General features: G+C 45.1%; 1 long non-coding RNA gene across 1 annotated transcript in view; it reads left to right on the top strand.

The window, feature by feature from the left end:
* Positions 1–277: 277 nt before the first annotated feature.
* LOC135276793 (uncharacterized) overlaps positions 278–16,318 on the top strand; it is a 38,695-nt gene continuing 22,654 nt past the window's right edge. The window contains exon 1 of the long non-coding RNA XR_010344356.1: positions 278–741. This is a non-coding gene — a long non-coding RNA (uncharacterized LOC135276793). The remainder of the gene's footprint in view (positions 742–16,318) is intronic.

Raw genomic sequence — 16,318 nt, 5'->3', positions numbered from 1 at the left:
GTGCAGTGGCACGATCTCGGCTCACTGCAACCTCCGCCTCCCGGGTTCAAGCAATTCTCCTGCCTCAGCCTCCCGAGTAGCTGGGACTACAGACGCGCGCCACCACGCCCAGCTAATTTTTATATTTTAGTAGAGACGGGGTTTCACCATGTTGGCCAGGATGGTCTTGATCTCTTGATGTGATCCGCCCGCCTCGGCCTCCCAAAGTGCTGGGATTACAGGCTCCACTGGAATTCCCTGCACACATTTGTGACCCTGTGCAGGACGAAGGAGCCATTGAGTAAAAAAGACAACAGTGTCCCTTTTAGCGATTAGGAGCAAGTTTGGCTGAAATGCAAAATATCCAAAGAGCTGGGAGCTAAAAGGGAGCTCACTTAGAGAATCTGTGACTGAACTTAAAGATTATCTGTGACTTGAATCGGACCCGCTTGGCAGGGCCTCGTTACCCAGGGCTTCTGCTGTCAGTCAGGTCTGAAGGGGCGGGGACTGATGCTCTATCCAATCAGGGGTGCTGAGGCGGGTCCCTGCGAACTGTTTATCCGCCGGAAGGAGGCAGTCGAGCTGCGGCTCTCCTCACTGCCTGACTACTTTCGCGGAGGCAAAGTCGGGATTTCGTCTTTCCTGCTCTGACAGGGACAAGGTCCCTCTTCTGTAGCTTTTCTCCCTGTTGCCTGCGCCAGGTTCTGGACTGCTCACGAGAATCCTGCAGGAGACGCCGGAATATCTAGAAGCTGAAAAATGGTGAGTGTACGGAGTCGGAAGTCCCGAGGTGGGGTTATCGGCTGTGGCGGGACCCGGGCCTCCCTGCGCGACTCCGGGGTCTGGGACCTGAGTCCAGGTGCAGCGCAGATTTTGGTCCCCTCGGCCTCAGGGTGTGGGTCTGGGCCGGTGACCAGGACCCTGGGCGTCCTGTTCCGTCCCAGCGGGGCGACTGCGGCCCCGGCCTTCTCTGGGCAGCTCCGCACCCGCTGCTCGCGTCGCCACAGACTGTGCGCAAGTCATGGGGGGAATCCCGCTTCGTGTGTGGGGTTCCCAGTCCCACCTTTCTTCTGCTAAAGATTAAACCGAGACACTGTTAACAAGTAAAGAGTATTTTGGGCAAAGAGCCAATCATGAAAGGAGAAACACCGGGTCATGATTTATTTGTTAACGGAAAAAGCCAAACTGTAAAATAACTTGAAGAAGTTTTATTCTGGCCGGGCGCAGTGGCCCACTCCTGTAATACTAGCACTTTGGGAGGCCGAGTTGTGTGGATCACCTGAGGTCTGGAGTTCGAGACCAGCCTGACCAACACAGGTGAAACCCTGTGTCTACTAAAGATACAATTAAGGGCTGAGTGCGGTGGCTCCCAGCTGTAATCCCAGCACTTGGGAGGCCAGGGCGGGCGGATCACGAGGTCAAGATATCGACACCATCCTGGCCAACATGGTGAAACCCCCAAAATTAGCCGAGCGTGGTGGCATGCGCCTGTAGTCCCAGCTACTCGGGAGGCTGAGGCAGGAGAATCGCTTGAACTCGGGAGGCGGAGGTTGCAGTGAGCAGGGATTGCGCCACTGCACTCCAGCCTGGTGACAGAGTGAGACTCTGTCTCAAAAAAAAAAAAAAAAAAATTAGCCGAGTGTGGTGGCAGGCACCAGTAATCCCAGCTACTCGGGAGGCTGAGAGACAGGAGAATTGCTTGAACCCAGGAGGCGAAGGTTGCAGTGTTATGAGAGACCTTGGCCGAGGGAAACAACCCCAGGAAGCCTGGATTAAGTGGTATGGAGGTGATTCATGACAGTTTGGTTTTATTCATTCTAGGGAGACGGGGATTGCAAGGAAAATCATGAATCAGTGCCTGGAAGGTGTAAGTTCCTTTGGACAAAAGGTGTGACTTGTAGAAGCAGGGTTAGAAGGCACAGGTGGTTGAAGGATTCTGTGGGTGGCAGTTGGTTGAGAGTGTGAAGTTTTGCTCGAAAATTTAAAGGCAGATAAAAAGGAGTGAATTAATGGCATTTGCAGCAACCTGGATGGGATTGGAGACTATTATTCTTAGTGAAGTAACTCGGAAATGGAAAACCAAACATAACTTATGTTCTCACTTATAAGTGGGAGCTAAGCTATGAGAATGCAAAGGCATGAGAATGATACATTGGACTTTGGGGACTGGGGAGGATGGGAAAGGGTGGGAAGAGGGTGAGGGATAAAAGACTACAAATTGGGTTCGGTGTATACTGCTCCAGTGATGGTGCACCAAAATTTCATAAATCACCACTAAAGAACTTACTCATGTAATTGCATACCACCTGTTCCCCAGAAACCTATGGAAATATATATAAATACATATATATTTTTTAAATTTTTAGAGGCTGTAGGAAGGAATACTGTAGGAACAGGGGCTGTTCTGTGTCACGTGATTCCATCCCAGCCCAAAAAACAGGCCTGTGTCACCAGATTTAATGAATTCTGAGGCATGAATTACCATTTTCCTTAAGTCCCCTTAGAAGGTGTTTGTAATTTCGTGTCTTACTGCCATGGAATCTGTTTTGTGAGTCTGATGATGTCCAATTAACATGAATGTAGGTCGGTTGCTGTGTCTTAACTCTAAAAGGAAGACGGTGTAAGGAGGCTCCTCTGATCCTCTCTCTCTTTTTTTTTTTGAGATGGAGTTTTGCTCTTGTTGCCCAGGCTGGAGTGTAATGGCGCAATCTCGGCTCACTGCAACCTCTGCCTCCCTGGTTCAAGTGATTCTTCTGCCTCAGCCTGCTGAGTAGCTGGTACTACAGGCATGCACCACCATGCCCAGCTAATTTTGTGTTTTTAGTAGAGACAGGGTTTCTCCATGCTGGTCAGGCTGGTCTCGAACTCCAGACCTGAGGTGATCTGCCTGCCTCAGCCTCCCAAAGTGCTGGGATTACAGGCATGAGCCACTGCGCCCGGCCCTCCTTCCCAATTTAAAAGAGTAAGTTTGGATGGGCACAGTGGCTCACACCTGTAATCCTAGCACTTTGGGAGGTCGAGGCGGGTGGATTGCCTGAGCTCAGATGTTCGAGACCAGTCTGGGCAACATGGTGAAACCGTGTCTCTACTAATATACAAAAAAATTAGCTGGGCATGGCGGCGTGCACCTGTAATCCCAGTTACTTGGGAGGCTGAGGCAGGAGAATTCCTTGAACCTGGGAGGCAGAGGTTGCAGTGAGTCAAGATGGTGCCAGAGTGCACTCCAGCCTGGGTGACAGAGCAAGACTCCGTCTCAAAAAAAAAAAAAAAAGAGTGAGTTTAACATTCTAGCTTAAAACAGTGTGATAGCCATGAAGTCTTTGTGTGAGAAGGGGTAAGATGAAAGTTCATCTACAATGGAAATCAAGAGTGAAGAGGGAAGGGGTCTTCCCTGTCTCCCTTTAACATTTACATTTCAGCATTTACATAATTTTTTTTCTTTCTTGTTTTTTTTTCTTTTTTTTCCCCACACCCATAGTAAAAGAACTAACCAACATTTACATAATTTTATGAAAGGATGTAGGTAAGAGTGAAGGCAAATCCACAATCTGGGAAAGGAAAGTTCCTGTCATGTGACTCAATGCCATTTTAATCATATTGCTTTAAGGCTCAAGATAATTTAGAGATGGAACACCTCAAAGTTTTGGCTGCTTTAGTTTCACAGACTGTACAGGTAGAAATTTTCTGGTTATGTAATCAGGTTAATTGGGGGATTGTGGTTGGTTAAGCCTAAATTTCATTTCCCTATAAATTATTACTTCATCAGAATTTCATTTGAGTTTTATTTCGGGGTCCTTAGGCAGGTCCTAGGACACTACACATTGTTCAGTCTAATTCCTTCTCATTTAATTTTTTTTTTTTTTTTTTTGAGACGGTATTATTCACTGCAACCTCTGCCTCCTGGGCTCTGGGCTCAAGTGATCTTCCCAGCTCAGCCTCCTGAGTAGGCAGGACTGCAGGCATGCACCACCAATCCTGACTTAATTTTTGTATTTTTTGTAGATGCTAGGTTGCCCAGGCTAGTCTTCAAAATCCTGAGCTCAAGTGATCCGTCTGCCTTGGCATCTCACCCATAGTGCTGGGATTACAGGCATGCGCCACAGCATGTGGCCTCATTTAAATTCTTTAACACTCCCCTGAGGGGCTGGGTTTCCCCCTACATAGTCCAAATAGATTGGATGCAGTGTCTCAAATTCTCCACCCTGAATCCCAGGCTGACTCTTCAAGGGCTTGCAGTAAAATCCTAAATGTTATTTCTCCCACATTTCTAACATTAACTCCATTCTCTAGTTCACAATATTTATCAACTATTGTTTCTTTATAGTGCAACATTGCACTTATTCATCCTGCTTCAAAGAGATGTGGTGTATTTTAATTGTTTATTATTTTATCACAGAATAGATGACTCTTTTTAAAGTATTTGTGTGCTGTTTCTGAAAATTTCACATGAGAAAAAGGCAGAGAAAAATCACCACACATCCCAGTGAACAAAACCTTTGTGCCTCTCCTTCTTTTGTTTTTCCTAGGCACAGACATCAGGATGTCTTTGGGTTGAGGTAACTTTTAGGAAACTTCACAGAATGGTCTGTCTTCAGTGCCCCCCTCTTATTTTTCCTGGTCCTGGGTTTCAGAACTGCCTGGGCTGAACCAAGATGGCCACCACTGCCATGCCTCTTAGAGGGCCTAGTGCATATCAGCCTATTAGTCATGCCTCCAGGAGGACAGCCTGAGGTAGGGGAGTGGGGCCTCCCAAGGTAGTGAGCCACTGAATGCTCTGTGGTGGGAGGAGCCTCTTGGTATACTCTTTATCTACATAACCAATCCCCTTGGGGTGCTCAGCTTTTCTTCAACCTGTTTCCGTTATTTGGAGATACATGGCTGGTCGGCCAATTGAATATTGCTATTGAGAGGAAAGAGAAATGATTCCTGTCCTCTGGATTGTCTCAGAAATGTAAAGGGAGAAAACCTTTTTTTTTTTTTTTTTTTTTTTTTTTGCCTTTTCCCACACATTCTGAGAGAGAAAACTCAGAATGTGTGGAAAAAAACAAAAGTTAGTGCAAAAGTAATTGTGGTTTTTGCATTGTTGAAATTTGCTGTTTGATATTGGAATGCATTCTTAAATAAATGTGGTTATGTTATACATCTTTTTTTGCATATTCTACACATGTATCATGTTATACATCATTTTAATGTTCATTTCTCACTTTGTTTTTTTGCTAATGACTCATTACTTGCTGTTTATTTTATATTTATTTTAGACTATGGAAATGATGTTAGACAAAAAGCAAATTTGAGCAATTTTCTTATTCAAGTTCAAAATGGGTTGGAAATCAGCGGAGACAACTTGCAACGTGAACAATGCATTTGGCCCAGGAACTGCTAACAAATGTACAGTGCAGTGGTGGTTCAAGAAGTTTTGCAAAGGAGGCTAGGCACAGTGGCTCAGGCCTGTAATCCCAGGACTTTGGGAGGCTAAGATGGGAGGATCACTTGAGGTCAGGAGTTTCCATCCTGGCCAACATGGTGAAACATGGTCTCTACTAAAAATACAAAAATTGCCTGGCATGGTGGTTTGCACCTGCAATCCCAGCTACTTGGGAGGCTGAGGCAGGAAGATCGCTTAAACCCAGGAGGCAGAGGTTGCAGTGAGTGGAGATCATGCCACTGCACTTCAGCCTGGGCAACACAGCGAGACTGTGTCTCAAAAAAAAAAAGGTGACTGGAGCCTTGAAGATGAGGAGCCATCTCATCTTCTAGTGAGATGAATGGCTGCCATCAGAAGTTGACAGTAACCAACTGAGAACATTTCATTGCAGTTGATCCTCTTAAAACTACACAAGAAGTTGCTGAAGAACTCAACATTGATCATTCTACAGTCATTTGACATTGAAGCAAATTGGAAAGGTGAAAAAGCTTGACAAGGGGGTGCCTCATGAGCTGAGTGAAAATTTTTAAAAAATCATTTTGAAGGGTCACATTCTCTTGTTCTATGCAACAACAAATCATTTCTCCATTGGATTGTGATATGTGACAAAAAGTGGATTTTGTTCAACAGCCAGTGATGACCAGCACAGTGGTTGAACCGAGAAGAAACTCCAAAGCACTTCCCAAAGCCAAACTTGCACCAAAAAAAAGGTCATGGTCACTGTTTGGTGATCTGCTGCCAGTATGATTCACTACAGCTTTTGGTATCCCAGTGAAACCATTACATGTGAGAAGTTACGCTCAGCAAACCGATGACATGCACTGAAAACTGTAATGCTTGCAGCTGGCATTGGTCAACAGAAAGGGCCCAATTCTCCACAACAATGCCCAGCCACAAGTCACACAACCAGTACTTCAAAAGTTGAACTACAAACAAGTCCATTCAAAAGTGGGCGAAGGATATGAACAGACACTTTACAAAAGAAGACATACATGAGGCCAACAAACATATGAAAAAATGCTCATCATCACTGGTCATTAGAGAAATGCAAATCAAAACTACATTGAGATACCATCTCACACCAATCAGAATGGCGATCATTAAAAAATCTGGAGACAACAGATGCTGGAGAGGATGTGGAGAAATAGGAACACTTTTACACTGTTGGTGGGAGTGTAAGTTAGTTCAACCATTGTGGAAGACAGTGTGGCGATTCCTCAAGGACCTAGAAATAGAAATTCCATTTGACCCAGCAATCCCATTACTGGGTATATATCCAAAGGATTATAAATCGTTCTACTATAAGGACACATGCACACGAATGTTCATTGCAGCACAGTTTACAATAGTAAAGACCTGGAGCCGGGCGCGGTGGCTCACGCCTATAATCCCAGCACTTTGGGAGGCCGAGGCGGGTGGATCATGAGGTCAAGAGATCGAGACCATCCTGGCCAACAAGGTGAAACCCCATCTCTACTAAAAATACAAAAATGAGCTGGGCATGGTGGTGCGCGCCTGTAATCCCAGCTACTCAGGAGGCTGAGGCAGGAAAATTGCTTGAACCCAGGAGGCGGAGGTTGCGGTGAGCCGAGATCACGCCATTGCACTCCAGCCTGGGTAACAACAGCGAAACTCCGTCTCAAAAAAAAAAAAAAAGACCTGGAACCAACACAAATGCCCATTGATGATAGACTGAACAGGGAAAATGTGGCACATATACACCATGGAATATTATGCAGTCATCAAAAATGATGAGTTCCTGTCCTTTGTAGGGACATGGATGAACCTGGAAACCATCATTCTCAGCAAACTGACACAAGAACAGAAAATCAAATACCCCATGTTCTCACTCATAGGCAGGTGTTGAACAATGAGAACACATGGACACAGGGAAGGGGGCACCACACACTGGGGTCTGTTGGGGGGAAATAGGGGAGAGACAGCGGGGGGTGGGGAGTTGGGGAGAAATAGCATGGGGAGAAATGCCAGATATAGGTGAAGGGGAGGAAGGCAGCAAATCACACTGCCACGTGTGTACCTATGCAACAATCTTGCATGTTCTTCACATGTACCCCAAAACCTAAAATGCAATTAAAAAATCTGGAGACAACAGATGCTGGAGAGGATGTGGAGAAATAGGAACGCGCCAGGCACGGTGGCTCACACCTGTAATCCTAACACTTTGGGAGGCCGAGGTGGGTGGATCACCTGAGGTCAGGAGTTCAAGACCAGCCTGGCCATCACGGTGAAATCCCATCTTTAAAAAAAAAAAAAAAAGGAACACTTTTACACCGTTGGTGGGAGTGTAAATTAATTCAACCATTGTGGAAGACAGTGTGGCAGTTCCTTAAGGATCTAGAAATATAAATACCTTTTGACCCGGCAATCCCATTACTGGGTATATACCCAAAGGATTACAAATCATTCTACTGTAAGACACATGCACACGTATGTTTATTGTGGCACTGTTCACAATAGCAAAGACTTGGAAGCAACCCAATGTCCATCAGTGATAGACTGGATAAAGAAACTGTGGCACATATATACCATGGAATACTATGCTGTCATAAAAAAGGATGAGTTTATGTCCTTTGCAGGGACATGGATGAAACTGGAAACCATCATTCTCAGCAAACTGACACAGAACAGAAAACCAAACACTGCATGTTGTCACTCATAAGTGGATGTTGAACAATGAGAACACACAGACACAGGGAGGGGAACATTGCACACCGGGACCTGGGAGTTCAGGGGCTAGGGGAGGAATAGCAGGGTTGGGGGAATTGAGGGGGGGGATACATTAAGAGAAATACCAAATGTATATGACAGGGTGATGGATGCAGCAAACCACCACAATGGCATGTGTATACCTATGTAACAAACCTGCACGATCTGTACATGTACCCCAGAACTTAAAGTACAATACATTAAAAAACCCCCCAAAAAAACAACAAAAGTTGAACTAATTGGGCTAAAAAGTTTTGCCTCGTCCGCAGATTCACAATTGATTCAGTTGACATTCAGATTCACCTGACCTCTTGCCAACCAACTACCACTTCTTGAATCATCTTAACAACTTTTTGCAGGGAAAGCACTTCCACAAGCAGTGGGATGCAAAAAGTGCTTTTCAAGAGTTTGTTGAATCAAAAGCACAGATTTTTACACTACAGGAATAAACACATTTCTCAGCAAAAATGGATTGATTGTAATGGTTATTTTGATTAATAGAGATGTGTTTGAGCCTAATTATAATGATTTAAAATTGACAGTCCAAAACTGCAATTACTTTTGCACCAACCTAGTATTCCTTTTTTTTTTTTTTAGATGGAGTCTTGTTCTGTTGCCCAGGCTGGAGTGCAATGGCACCATCTCAGCTCATTGCAACCTCCGCCTCTGCCTTCTGGGTTCAAGCGATTCTCCTGCCTCAGCCTCCTAAGTAGCTGAGATTACAGGCACCTGCCAACACACCCAGCTAATTTTTGTATTTTTAGTAGAGACAGGGTTTCACTATGCTAGCCAGGCTGTTCTCGAACTCCTGACCTCATGATCCACCTGGCTTGGCCTCCCAAAGTGCTGGGAGTACAGGTGTGAGCCACCACACCAGGCCTTACCAACCTAATATTCTTAAGGACATGTGACTTCCTGGCTTGTCTTCCCTTCCACCATGAGTAAGAGCTTCCTGAAGCCCTTACCAGACAGAAAATTTCAGTGTCATGCTCCTTGTACAGCCTGTGTAACCATGAGCCACATACACTTCTTTTCAATATGAATTGTTCAGCCTCAGGTATTATTTCATAGCTCTTTTGCCTTTCTGTGTTTCTGCTTTGGTTTGTAAACCTGTATATGCAGTGATAGAGTCTGTGTGTTTGTCAGGAGTGTTATATGTATATGTCCTATAAATCTGGAAGCCTTGTGATTTGTTGCCTGGTTGGCCTAGTAGTACCCTTCTGAGTTCAACAGAGGGGATGAGAGTATACACCCTTGTCTTGTGGGATTTGGGGAAAAAAGCAGTCTTTTATCAAGAATGGGGGTAGTTTTGCATTTTCACACTTGTCTTATAGTCGATTTTTCTTTGTTCTTAGTGTACCTCTTAGAATTTCTATTGTGGGATTTTACTATTGTTGCTCAAGTTGGAGTACACTGGTGCCATATGGCTCACTGCAACCTCTGCCTCCCGTGTTCAGATGATTCACCTGCCTCAGCCTCCCGAGTAGCTGGTATTACAGGCGTGGACCACCACACCGAGCTAATTTTGTGTTTTTAATAGAGACAGGTTTTCTCCATTTTGGTTACGATGGTCTCAAACTCCTGACCTCAAGTGATCCACCTACCTTGGCCTCCTAAAGTGCTGGGATTACAGGCAAGAGCCACTGTGCCCAGCTACTTTATTGTTTTTAATCATGAGATGTTGAGGTTTGTCACATGCGCTTTTTTTTTGCATCTACTAGGAACATTCATTTGGTTTTTGATGTTGATTTTTTTTCTTTTTTTCTTTTTTGTTTTTAAGATGGGGTTTCACCATGATGGCCAGGCTGGTCTTGAACTCCTGACCTCAGGTGTTCCATCCACCTCGGCCTCTCAAAGTGGTAGGATTACAGGCATGAGCCACTGCACCTGGCCTTTTTTTCTTTTTTTGAAACAGAGCCTCACTCTGTCACCCAGGCTGGAGTGCAGTGGCATGATCTCAGTTCACTGCAACCTCTGTCTCCCAGGTTCAAACAGTTCTCTGCCTCAGCCTCCTGATGAGCTGGAATTAAAGGCACCCGCCACCACACCTGGCTAATTTTTGTATTTTTGGTAGAGAGGGGTTTCACCATGTTGGTCAGGCTGGTCTCAAATTCTTGACCTTGTGATCTGCCTGCCTTGGCCTCCCAAAGTGCTGGGATTACAGGTGTGAGCCACCGTGCCCAGCCAAGACTTTCACTCTTTGTCCTAGGACTCGTTATTTACCTTATAGTTCACTGTTCTGTGCTAAAACTACAGAATTCTGTTTTCTTTAATATTAATACTGTACTAAAACTATAGATGAGGATACTAACGCTTTTGTCATGCAAGCCTTCAAACCCCAACCCAGCCTACGTGAGTATGCTCAGATGGTTGCAAAGTGGTTCTACTCTTCACAATTTCGGGTCAGCACCTACCCCCACTACATCCCCTGTCAGCAGGAAGAAGTTAGAGTGATCTTTATCCTTTTACCATCCTTATAGCCCACACCTTAAGAATAAGATGTTATGAAACCCTAAGGGAGAGATTGAAACCAACCTTTAAAATTATAATTAAGAAGTACCTTTTTTCAAAACCAACTATTCTACAGTACTCTCTGGGAAATGGTTGGCTATGGTATACACTGTATTGTATACAATTCCCTCTCACAATTATTTTTTTCTTTTTTAGAGACTGCCCAACAGGTCCACCCTGCCCACTGCCTAGACAGGAGATTTATTAAGACAGGAGAGGGCCGGGTGCGGTGGCTCACACCTATAATCCCAGCACTTTGGGGGGCTGAGGCAGGTGGATCACGAGGTCAAGAGATTGAGACCATCCTGGTCAACAAGGTGAAACCCCGTCTCTACTAAAAATACAAAAATTAGCTGGGCATGGTGGCCCATGCCTGTAGTCCCAGCTACTCGGGAGACTGAGGCAGGAGAATTGCTTGAACCCAGGAGGCGGAGGTTGTGGTGAGCCGAGATCACGCCATTGCACTCCAGACTGGGTAACAAGAGCGAAACTCCGTCTCAAAAAAAAAAAAAAAAATAGATAGGAGAGGCTGGGAGCAGTGGCTCACACCTGTAATCCCAGCACTTTGGGAGGCCGAGGCAGGCAGATCACCTGAGGTCAGGAGTTCCAGACCAGCCTGACCAATATGGAGAAATCCTGTCTCTACTACTAAAAATACAAAATTAGCCGGGCATGGTGGCGCATGCCTCTAATCCCAGCTAGTTGGGAGGCTGAGGCAGGAGAATTGCTTGAATCTGGGAGGCGGAGGTTGCAGTGAGCCAACGTCGTGCCATTGCACTCCAGCCTGGGCAACAAGAGCAAAACTCCGTCTCAAAAAAAAAAAATTAAAAAAAAAGACAAGGAAATTGCAAGAGTGTGGGTAACACCCACCTTGGGCACCAAGGAAGAAAACTGTCCAGACCCCAGGCACAATTAGTGCCTGAAGAATATCTTAGTTTATAATATTATTACTCAGCTATTTCCTTTATGTAATCTGTTATTTGTAATCATATATTAGTTTATAGAATTAGTGCCTGAACTATAACTTACTGCTTACATATGTCTAGCTTATATAATATTTAATACTTATATCTAACATACTTAGTCTCATATAATCTTTCTATATAATCAATAGGAATTGTAGTCAGAGCAAGAGCCTCTCCTCCTGATAAAGGAGTTGTAGTAACTTGCATCCAGTTTCTGTGGAAAGTAGGCCTCAGGCCTGAGATCCTGGAAATAGCCAAGGGAGAAGAACCCCTCTGGTGTGACCAGTCATGGCGGCTGTACACCCTGTCAGTCTTTTCTCGCTTCTATGCTAGCTCAAATCATCCTCCCATAAATATCTAAGAGAAGAGCACAAGTCTGTCAGCTCCCACTGCACTGGCTTACAGTATCCTTCTATTAGAAATCTTTTGAAGTCTCCAGTCCCTGATAAGAAGTGTTGCGCATAACAGCTGTTGCACACAGCCCACCTCCTTGCCTCAGTGACCTAACGGGGGTGGACCCCTTTTCAGTATGCGACCCTCTACTACTGTGCACGGCCCATCTCTCTGCCCAAATGACATAATGGGGTGGCCCCCATGCTTGTGACTCACGTGATTATGTATGCCCTATTACTAAGCCTATAGATGATGACCTCACTTACAACCCTGCCCCCTGCTTGTACCTAATAAATACAGATGCTTCTGGGCATTTGGGGCCCCTGCTGATCTCTGCTCATAGGTTTCATGGCCCCCTAAGTCCAGATGCTCTTCACCAGTTCTTCAGTGTCCTGTCTCTTTACTTCTCAGATCCTGCACTTCAGCACAGCATAAGGACATCCCACGACCCTGTGGGGCCTAACAGCCCTACACAAAATAGAATAATTCATGCACAGCTGGATGTGCAGGAGACCAGAGTTTTATTTGTTTGTTTTCAAGATTGAGTCTCAAAATATAATTTTATATATGAGACAATTATTACAGTGAAAAGAGATCCGACCTGACTCCATCTTGCTTCCAACCTCCAAGCTGTCCTCATTCATTCCTGGGCATAGACCAAACTAACTTTGGAAAGGAATTTAGCTTACAGTTTAACTCTGAAACAAAAATGAAAATAGCCCTTCCCCTCCACTCTCCCCCTGCCCCCCAAAAAAACCCTTCTTGCCTAGGGACCAGTCTGGACTGGTCTAACTTTTTATAGGACTAAAAAATTAGCTACCAGATTAGAAATTATGATTTAGGGGCCATGTAGCCTCTGGCTATGAGTCTGAACCTTCCCAAATTGCTCCTGGGAATAACATCACTGTTGTAAAACCTAAGATCAGTGCTTAAGATATTTTACAGACCCTGTGTTCTGAAGTACCACAAGCTGACAATACCCCAAATGGTAATCTGGTTCAAATAGTTTTGTGATCCCACCCAGGAACAGAAGATAGCAAGAAAAACTCAATTTGACTGCCTATGATTTCATCTCCAACCTGACCAATCAGCAGTCCCACTTCATGACCCCCCCCACCTGCCAGATTATCCAGGGAGACTGATTTGAGTAATAATAAAACTCTGATCAGCCTGGTGCAGTGGCTCATGCCTGTAATCCCAGCACTTTGGGAGGACAAGGTGAGTAGATCACCAGGTCAAGAGATTGAGACTATCTTGGCCAACATGGTTAAATCCCATCTGTACTAAAAATACAAAAATTATCTGGGCATGGTGGTGCGCACCTGTAGTCCCAGGGAGGCTGAGGCAGGAAAATTGCTTGAACCCAGAGGTGGAGGTTGTAGTGAGCCGAGATCGCGCCACTGCAATCCAGCCTGGCGACAGAGTGAGACTCCATCTCAAAAACAAACACACACACAAAAAAAAACTCTGGTCTCTGCACATCTGGCTCTGCATGAATTATTCTCTCTTGCAGTTCCCCTGTCTTGATAAATCTGCTGTCTAGGCATTGGGCAAGGTGAACCTGTTGGGCAGTTTCAGTGAAACCCAGTCTCTAAGAAAAGAAAAAAATAATTGTGAGAGGGAATTGTATACAATACAGTGTATACCATAGCCAATCATTTACCATAGGGTACTGTAGAATAGTTGGTTTTCAAAAAGGTACTTTTGATACAGCAAGTCTGACTATGTCACCTCTGTTATCCCTCACTTTTAGGTATTGGGCTTTTGATCAGAGGGATCTTGTTCTGACCTTTATATGTGTGTGTGTATATATATACACACACACACACACACACACACACACACACACACACATCCCTACCACCTTGCCCGGTAACTGTTATATTTTTTTATGACAGAGCTGTCCTAAGGCCTTACTGGAAGTGTTGTTGCTTTTCAGAGTATTTCCAACTCTAAGCCCTAGGTCTCTGAGTGAGGGCTCTGTCAAACTGAGTCCACAGCTTTTTGCTCTTGGACTGTTGGCATTTATTTCTGAGTGCTGTCAGGTGACAGTGTAATCCCAGCACTTTGTGAAGCCTAGCCAGAAAGATTGCATTAGCTCACGAGTTCCTAACCAGTTTAGGCAACACAAGGAGTCCTCATCTCTACCAAAAAAATTTTAAACTAGTGAGGAGTGGTGGTGAATATCAGTAGTCCCAGCTACTGGGGAGGTTGAGGTGAGAGGATCACTTGAGCGCCGGAGTTGGAGGTTATATTGGAGCGATGATGGCACTACTGTACTCCAGTCTGGGCAACAGAGAGATCTTTTCTCAAACACACAACCGACAAATAAAGCATAACATATTTTTATTTTTTTTGATGCAGTTTCGCCCTTTTTGCCCAGGCCAGAGTGCAATGGCGTGATCTTGGCTCACTGCAACCTCCGCCTCCCTGGGTTCAAGTGATTCTCCTGCCTGAGTAGCTGGGATTACATGTGCACGTGACCGCACCCAGCTAATTTTGTATTTTTAGTAGAGATGGGGTTTCACCATGTTGGCTAGGCTGGTCTTGAACTCCTGACATCAGGTGATCCACCCGCCTCAGCCTCCCAAAGTGCTGGGATTACAGGCGTGAGCCACCACGCCCGGCCCTACGTTTTATTTCTTGAGATGGAGTCTTCCTCTGTTGCCCAAGCTGGAGTGCAGTGGCACAATTTCAGTTCACAACAGCCTCTGCCTCCTGTGTTCAAGTGATTCTCCTCCCTCAGTCTCCCAGGTAGCTGGGATTACAGCCATCTGCTATCACATCTGGCTAATTTTTGTATTTTTAGTAGAGACAGGGTTTCACCATGTTGGCCAGGCTGGTCTCAAACTTCTGACCTAAAGTGATCCGCCCACCTTAGCCTCTGAAAACATTGGGATTACAGGTGTGAGCCAACATACCTTATGGGAGGCCTAGATTTGAGCCTTTACCTTCCTGATCCTTCTTGCCTGGGGCCCTGCAATAAAAGCCTTTCTTTCTATCCCATCAAGCCTCAGTGTAAATATCTAGTTTTCCTGGGTAACGTGAGTGGACTCCAGTTCTGTCAGTTCTGTTCTACATTCCTTTTTTTCTTTTTGTGTTTTTTTTTTTTTTTTTTTTTTTGAGACATGGTATAGCTCTATCACCCAGGCTGCAGTAGTGGAATGATCAGACCTCACCGCAGCCTATACCTCAGGCTCAAGTGATCTTGAGCCTCAGTATCCCAAAGTGTGTGGATTATAGGCATGAGCCACTGCACCTAGCCCCTAGTCCTGTTCTATAACCTCAATCTCAGGGCTCTGGACAGGTAGCTGGAGACACACTACGCCTAGCCCTCAGTCCTGTCTATAACCTCCTTAATCCTCGGGTTCTGGACAGGTGGCTGCAAACAGGCTTTCTCCCCTATTTTTCCCACTCTCATATAATGAGAAAGCAGTTTCTTTTTGTTTCAATTAAAACTTTTTTTTTTTTTTGAGACAGCGTCTCCTTTTGGTGCCAAGGCTGGAGTGCAGTGGTACAGCCTCAGCTCACTGTAACCTCTACCTCCCAGGTTCAAGCAATTCTTGTGCCTCAGCCTCCCAAGTAGCTGGAATTACAGGCATGCACCACCACGTCTGGCTAATTTTTTTGTTTATTTAGTAGAGATGGGGCTTCACCAAGTTTGCCAGGCTGGCCTCAAACCCCTGACTTCAGGTGATCCACCTGCCTTGGCCTCCCAAAGTGCTAGGATTATAGGCATAAGCCACCATGCCTAGCCAAAACTGTTTTATTATAAGGAAATATAGGTGAGTGGACAACATAAAACTAACTTTTCTTAATATTTTTATCAGCCAGGCATGGTGGCTCATACCTGTAATCCTACCATTTTGGGAGGCCAAGGTGGGAGGATGGCTTCAGACCAGGAGCTCAAGACCAGGCTGGGCAACATAGTGAAACCTCATCTCTACAAAAACATGTAAAAGTTACCTGGGCATGGGGACACATGCCTATAGTCCTAGCTACTTGGGAGGCTGAGGCAGGAGGATTACTAATGCCCAAGAGTTCCAGGCTGCAGTAATGTGTGATCATGCCACTGCACTCCAGCCTGGGCGAAATAGCAAGATGTGGTCTCTAAGAAAAAATATACTTACTCTCTCTCTCTCTCCCCCGCAACCGACCCCCCACTGGGCAACAGAGTAAAACTCTGTCTCAAAAAAAAAAATTTATCCACACCCATATACATATATGTATGTATGTGTGTATATATAGGTATGGATATACTTGTATATATACACACACACATATATATATATCCACATTTCTTTATAATTGTGAATTG

Source organism: Aotus nancymaae, unplaced genomic scaffold (genome assembly GCF_030222135.1).
Source record: "Aotus nancymaae isolate 86718 unplaced genomic scaffold, 86718_ANA_hifiasm-v0.15.2.pri h1tg000028l, whole genome shotgun sequence".
NCBI lineage: Eukaryota > Metazoa > Chordata > Mammalia > Primates > Aotidae > Aotus > Aotus nancymaae.
The sequence above is the reverse complement of the archived record's forward strand: the minus strand, read 5'-3'. Positions and strand labels throughout refer to the sequence as shown.